The sequence below is a fragment of the Hyla sarda genome, chromosome 3 (genome assembly GCF_029499605.1).
Source record: "Hyla sarda isolate aHylSar1 chromosome 3, aHylSar1.hap1, whole genome shotgun sequence".
Lineage (NCBI taxonomy): Eukaryota > Metazoa > Chordata > Amphibia > Anura > Hylidae > Hyla > Hyla sarda.
The window spans coordinates 435,048,623-435,054,691 of record NC_079191.1 but is presented as its reverse complement, the minus strand read 5'-3'; the positions used below and the strand labels follow the sequence as shown (position 1 = coordinate 435,054,691).

The 6,069-nt window shown below is 47.3% G+C and overlaps 1 protein-coding gene across 1 annotated transcript in view; it reads left to right on the top strand.

The window, feature by feature from the left end:
• The first annotated feature begins 411 nt into the window (after positions 1-411).
• Positions 412-6,069, top strand: part of LOC130360896 (hemoglobin heart muscle subunit alpha-type-like) — a 22,485-nt gene continuing 16,827 nt past the window's right edge. The window contains exon 1 of the mRNA XM_056563453.1: positions 412-536. The gene's annotated coding sequence lies outside the window, so the exon portion shown is untranslated. The remainder of the gene's footprint in view (positions 537-6,069) is intronic.

The following is a 6,069-nucleotide window of genomic DNA, read 5'->3' as shown; positions in this document are numbered from 1 at the left end:
CCAATATCTCACCCTTGACCGTGTCGTAGTTAGCGGCCTGGTCATCAGGTAAGTCAAAATATGCCTGCTGGGACCCGGACATCAGGAATGGGGCGATGACCTCAGCCCACTGGTCCTGGGGTAACCTCTCCCTCACAGCCACTCTATAATGACTACCAGGTAGGTCTCGACTTAATCTAAGTCGGTCATCTTTGGCATCTCCATCCGCGCAGCCTTCCTGGCGTCAGGGTTGGTCTGGGTTGTTGCTGCGGCTTGAAGCGCAGTAGCTGGTTGGTCTCTTGCTGTTGCTGGTTGAACTCCTGCTGTTGCTTGGTGGACTCCAGCTGGGGCCTGTTGGTCTCTCGCTGTTGCAAGTTGGCCTCCACAAGTGACTTTATAACCGCCTCCATTCTGTCAGACACTCCAACAGAATATCCCTGGCTCAGTTCTTAGCAAACAGCATGTTGCAACTCAAATGCTGACCTCATTGTGTTGCACGCATGCTCCACCAAATGTGATGACTCACTCTTGCAAATAGGTGCGGTTGCAGTATAGAGGTAAGGGGACAGCGTTTTCTAAATCAAAGTTCAGTGTTTTATTCACACATGGCACACAGCAAACAGTCTTTATATGTAGAACAAAGGAAAACGTAACAAAAAGTCCACCTGTAATACTTAGGTGTTTGTTCACACCTGAGTTCACGCCATGCAGCGTCAAGCAAGTCTTTTCGAAGCCTCCAGCTAGGCTGTTCAGCAGCTTCCACACTTGGAGCTACCACAGGGAAGACTCCACACACAGCTTTCTCTGGCAGTGGGAGCTGCAACTAGCAAATCCCCCTCAGCTGGTGTAGTAGCCTGGCTTTAAGGCCAACAAAAAAGGGCCTGGATTGTGGGGAATGACCCCCACCCTGCACTTGGTCATTCCCGGTAAGAGCCAACCCGGATTGGCCTTCCAGCCATACACAGCCATACACAGTATCAGCACAGACACTGGAAAATTACCGGCTCTTACTTCACCAAAGCCAGGAATCTTGGTGACACATATCGCCCATCAACCACCATACATTTCACTTTCTTACAATGTATATATATACTGTATACTGAACATTCTATGTATATTTACATGGTATACTGTGCATTCTATGTGTATATACTGTATACTGTAAATTCTGTGTATATACTGTATACTGTACATTCTATGTGTATATACAGTGACCCCCCCCCCCCCCACCTACAATGGCCCCGAAATACAATCATTTAACCCCTTAAGGACACATGACGTTCTCATACGTCTCCATTTCCGAGTCCTTAAGGACACATGACGTATGAGAACGTCATGTGTTTTACCGGCCCCCCGCAACCATCTGGAGCGGAGCCGGTGCCCGATGCCTGCTGAAATCGTTCAGCAGGCATCGGGGCATATCGCCCAGGGGGGTCATTATGACCCCCCATGTCGGCGATCGCCGCAGATCGCTGGACAATTCAGTCCAGCGATCTGCGGCGGATTCCGGGTCAATCGGGTCTCCAGTGACCCGGTGACCCGGAATTATTGGCTGATCGGGGCCGTCAGAGACGGCCCCGAACAGCCAGAGCCTGCAGGGGTGAGGTGGCACTGGTGCCACCTCACGATCGCCCTGATTCGTCGGCCGGATTACCGGCCGACCAATCAGGGCGCCTGCTGCGGGTGTCACTCCCGCAACCCGCTCCGCCCCTCTTCCGGAGGACGTGAGCGGGTGCGGGACGTGCACCCCGGGTGCTGGGGACCCCGATCCCCGGCGCCCCTGTTGGGATCGGGGCCCCAGGAGCAGCGGCGGCAGAGACGACGAGGGACTGACCTGGTGCAGCGAGGATCGTTGGAGGTGAGTGACAGCCTCCTGCTGTTGCTTAGCAACAGCTCCCAGCATGCAAAAAGGGCATGCTGGGAGCTGTAGTTATGCAACAGCAGGAGGCAGACCACCACAACTCCCAGCATGCCCTTATGGGCATGCTGGGACTTGTAGTTTTGCAACAGCTGGAGGCACATTCTTTCTATGGAAAAGTGTACCTTCAGCTGTTGTGTAACTACAACTCCCAGCTTGCACAATCAGCTAAAGTGCATGCTGGGAGTTGTAGTGGTGCATCTGGTGGTTGCATAACTACAACTCCCAGCATGCCCGTTGGCTGTCGGTGACTGCTGAGAGTTGTAGTTTTGCAACAGCTGAAGGCACACTGAGTTAAGTAGCAAACCAGTGTGTCTCCAGCTGTTGCATAACTACAATCCCCAGCATCCCCAGCAGAAGTAGTATGCCTCCAGCTGTTGCATAACTACAACACCCAGCATGCCCTTCCACTGTCCGTACATGCTGGGGGTTGTAGCTTTTGCAACAGCTGAAGGCACACTGGTTGCAAAACACTGAGTTTGTTACCAAACTCGGTGTTTCACAACCAGTGTGCCTCCAGCTGTTGCAAAACTACAACTCCCAGCATGCACTGATAGACCGTACATGCTGGGAGTTGTAGTTTTGCAACAGCTGGATGTCCCCCCCCCCCCCCCCAATGTGAACGTACAGGGTACACTCACATGGGCGGAGGATTACAGTAAGTATCCGGCTGCAAGTTTGAGGTGCGGCAAAATTTCTGCCGCAGCTCAAACTGCCAGCGAGAAACTACTGTGAACCCCCCGCCCGTGTGACTGTACCCTAAAAACACTACACTACCACAAAATAAAATAAAAAGTAAAAAACACTACATATACACATACCCCTACACAGCCCCCCTCCCCTCCCCTCCCCAATAAAAATGAAAAACGTCTGGTACGCCACTGTTTCCAAAACGGAGCCTCCAGCGGTTGCAAAACTACAACTCCCAGCATGCACTGAGACCGTACATGCTGGGAGTTGTAGTTTTGCAACAGCTGGATTTCCCCCCCCCCCCCAATGTGAACGTACAGGGTACACTCACATGGGCGGAGGATTACAGTAAGTATCCGGCTGCAAGTTTGAGCTGCGTCAAATTTTCTGCCGTAGCTCAAACTGCCAGCGAGAAACTACTGTGAACCCCCGCCCGTCCGACTGTACCCTAAAAACACTACACTACACTAACACAAAATAAAATAAAAAGTAAAAAACACTACATATACACATACCCCTATACAACCCCCCTACCCTCCCCAATAAAAATGAAAAACGTCTGGTACGCCACTGTTTCCAAAACGGAGCCTCCAGCTGTTGCAAAACAACTACTCCCAGTATTGCCAGATAGCCGTTGACTGTCCAGGCATGCTGGGAGTTTTACAACAGCTGGAGGCACCCTGTTTGTGAATCACTGGCGTAGAATACCCCTATGTCCACCCCTATGCAAGTCCCTAATTTAGGCCTCAAATGCGCATGGCGCTCTCACTTTGGAGCCCTGTTGTATTTCAAGGCAACAGTTTAGGGTCACATATGGGGTATCGCCGTACTCGGGAGAAATTGGGCTTCAAATTTTGGGGGGTATTTTCTGCTATTACCCTTTTAAAAAATGTAAAATTTTTGGGAAAACAAGCATTTTAGGTAAAAAAAATATATATTTTTTTACATAGGCAAAAGTCGTGAAACACCTGTAGGGTATTAAGGTTCAAATTACCCCTTGTTACGTTCCCCGAGGGGTCTAGTTTCCAAAATGGTATGCCATGTGTTTTTTTTTTGCTGTCCTGGCACCATAGGGGCTTCCTAAATGCGGCATGCCCCCAGAGCAAAATTCGCTTTCAAAAAGCCAAATGTGACTCCTTCTCTTCTGAGACCTGTAGTGCGCCAGTAGAGCACTTTTCACACCCATATGGGGTGTTTTCTGAATCGGGAGAAATTGGGCTTCAAATTTTGGGGGGTATTTTCTGCTATTACCCTTTTTAAAATTGTAAAAATTTTGGGAAACCAAGCATTTTAGGTAAAAAAAATATATATTTTTTTACATATGCAAAAGTCGTGAAACACCTGTAGGGTATTAAGGTTCACATTATCCCTTGTTACGTTCCCCGAGGGGTCTAGTTTCCAAAATGGTATGCCATGTGTTTTTTTTTTGCTGTCCTGGCACCATAGGTGCTTCCTAAATGTGGCATGCCCCCAGAGCAAAATTTGCTTTCAAAAAGCCAAATGTTACTCCTTCTCTTCTGAGACCTGTAGTGCGCCAGCAGAGCACTTTTCACCCCCATATGGGGTGTTTTCTGAATCGGGAGAAATTGGGCTTCAAATTTTGGGGGGTACTTTCCGCTATTACCCTTTTTAAAAATGTAAACATTTTGGGAAAACAAGCATTTTAGGTAAAAATTTTTTTTTTTTTTTACATATGCAAAAGTCGTGAAACACCTGTAGGGCATTAAGGTTCACGTTACCCCTTGTTACGTTCCCCGAGGGGTCTAGTTTCCAAAATGGTATGCCATGTGTTTTTTTTTTTGCTGTTCTGGCACCATAGGGGCTTCCTAAATGCGGCATGCCCCCAGAGCAAAATTTGCTTTCAAAAAGCCAAATGTGACTCCTTCTCTTCTGAGACCTGTAGTGCGCCAGCAGAGCACTTTTCACCCCCATGCCAGGTGTTTTCTGTATCGGGAGAAATTGGGCTTCAAATTTTGGGGGGTATTTTCTGCTATTACCCTTTTAAAAAATGTAAAATTTTTGGGAAACCAAGCATTTTAGGTAAAAAAAATATATTTTTTTTTTACATATGCAAAAGTCGTGAATCACCTGTAGAGTATTAAGGTTAACTTTACCCCTTGTTACGTTCCCTGAGGGGTCTAGTTTCCAAAATGGTATGCCATGTGTTTTTTTTTGCTGTCCTGACACCATAGGGGCTTCCTAAATGCGGCATGCCCCCCAAAAACCATTTGTCGCTCCTTCCCTTCTGAGCCCTCTACTGCGCCCGCCGAACAATTAACATAGACATATGAGGTATGTGCTTACTCGAGAGAAATTGGGTTTCAAATACAAGTAAAAATTTTCTCCTTTTTACCCCTTGCAAAAATTCAAAAATTGGGTCTACAAGAACATGCGAGTGTAAAAAATGAAGATTTTGAATTTTCTCCTTCACTTTGCTGCTATTCCTGTGAAACACCTAAAGGGTTAATACACTTACTGAATGTTTTTTTGAATACTTTAGGGGGTGTAGTTTTTATAATGGGGTCTTTTATGGGGTATTTCTAATATGAAGACCCTTCAAATCCACTTCAAAACTGAACTGGTCCCTGAAAAATAATGAGTTTGAAAATTTTGTGAAAAATTTCAAAATTGCTACTGAACTTTGAAGCCCTCTGGTGTCTTCCAAAAGTAAAAACTCATAAATTTTATGATGCAAACATAAAGTAGACATATTGTATATGTGAACCCAAAAAATATATATTTTGAATATCCATTTTCCTTACAAGCAGAGAGCTTCAAAGTTAGAAAAATGCTAAATTTTCATTTTTTTCATCAAATTTTGGGATTTTTCACCAAGAAAGGATGCAAGTTACCACAAAATTTTACCACTAAATTAAAGTAGAATATGTCACGAAAAAACAATCTCGGAATCAGAATGATAATTAAAAGCATTCCAGAGTTATTAATGTTTAAAGTGACAGTGGTCAGAATTGCAAAAAACGCTCCGGTCCTTAAGGTATAAAATGGCCTGGTCCTTAAGGGGTTAAACATACGATGGCCTCTCGGAGGCCATCACATGTTGAAGGCAGCATCAGCATACGATGCTTTTTTATGTCGGGGCCATCGCATAAATGGCTATCCTGCAGCGCAGACTGCTTCAGCTGCCCCCGGATAGCCCTTTACGGTGCCCCGTGTGGTCCGCTGACGATCACTTACCTGTCCTCGGGGCTCCGGCGCGTCCTCTTCGGGATCCCCTGCATCGTCGGCGCTCTCCATCGTAGTCATCATGTCGCTGCGCACGCCGTCCCGTCATCCAATAGGAGCGGCGTGCGTAGCGGTGTGATGGCGGCGACAGAGAGCGAGGATGCCGGGGAAGAAGAGGCCTTACCGGAGCGTCGGGGACACCTCGGGGACGCGGCGGCAATGGAAGGCGACATCCAGGGCAGCGGTGACGAGAAGTGATGGTCCGGAGTGGCGGGGACAGGTGAGTATAACCTCCAATA